Genomic DNA, 1,246 nt, shown 5'->3' with positions numbered 1-1,246 from the left:
TAAGTGTGGGAAATCAGTGAGTTTTTGGCCAACTTTGAGCAGTCATAACTTCCAGCTCAGGATAATTTAGGAGTAGTTCCAGTTATGGTTGTGAATCTTGTGGAACGATCTTTCCAACGCCACCGAGTTTACTCAATTCCGAGTTCGTATGAGCGAGTTATGCCCTTTAGAAGTTGGGCAGTTGGAAGGGAAATCTGTCCGGAAAATTAAGGGCATTTTGGTCTTTTCACAAATCTTTTCTTTTGAGGTTATATTGTTGTGTTAGGCTGATGGTGGATCATTTTTGTTCCATTTTAAAAGAGTAAAAGCTAGGGCTTGAGAGTGAAGGAGAGAAGGAGAGAAGAAGAGGAGGAAGAGAAGATCAAGCAAGGAGTTTCCGACAAGATCATCGTGGCCTTTCGTCGGGGGTGATCCCTATCAAGGTATGTGAGTTCTTTGTGTGGGTTGATCCTTTCCCCCACACACCAAGCTCATTTTATGATTTGAGGAAAGATTGGAATTGTTGTTGAAGTTGTTAGTTGTTGTTGATGTTGTTAGTTGTGTTGTTGAAGTTGTTGTTGGTTGTGAGACATGATTGGGTTGTGTTTTGAGTTGTAATCCATGGTATGTTGAGGGATATGATGATCCTTAGTGTTTGAGGTTGAAGCCCTTGGAGTAAGGGTGGTTTAGAGTTGAAGAAAAGGGAGAGAAAAGTCGAGTTTCTGGGCAAGGGGATTGGCGCGTCGCGCCTGTCATCGCGCCCCAAGAGGGGCTCTGAATCCCAGCCCTTGGGGCGGCGCACCACTCAGAGCGCCAGCAGGCCATCTCTGAAGTTTTTGGCTTGGCGCTCCGCGCCTCTCAGAGCGCCAAGTTTTCCCATTCTTTCCCTACCTTCTCATGCATGTTCCTAGGTGTTATACCTATGTTCCCTAGTTGTTTCCAACACCCCAAAGTGTTTCTAAACATCTCAAACTCGTCTAAATACGTGTGATCATATACCTTGAATCCATAGTTCGATTCAAGGCAAGTTAGTATCAAGTTAAAGGGAAGTGAGAGTCAAGTCAAGCAAGGTTAAGAAGTAAGTTCAAGCAAGTCTTCCAAGGTTTTCAAGAGTCTTCATTGAATGTTTTAACTTCAACTTTAGACTCAAGTTTCAAGTCAAGCAAAGAGCTTAGAGTTTCAAGTTAAGTAAAGAGTCTCAAGACCCCAGTTAAGTCAAGAGTTTTACGCCGAGTTCATTTCTCAAAAGCTATTAGGGAACTATGTA

This window comes from Solanum tuberosum, unplaced genomic scaffold (genome assembly GCF_000226075.1).
Source record: "Solanum tuberosum cultivar DM 1-3 516 R44 unplaced genomic scaffold, SolTub_3.0 scf01052, whole genome shotgun sequence".
NCBI lineage: Eukaryota > Viridiplantae > Streptophyta > Magnoliopsida > Solanales > Solanaceae > Solanum > Solanum tuberosum.
This window is presented reverse-complemented; position numbering follows the sequence as displayed.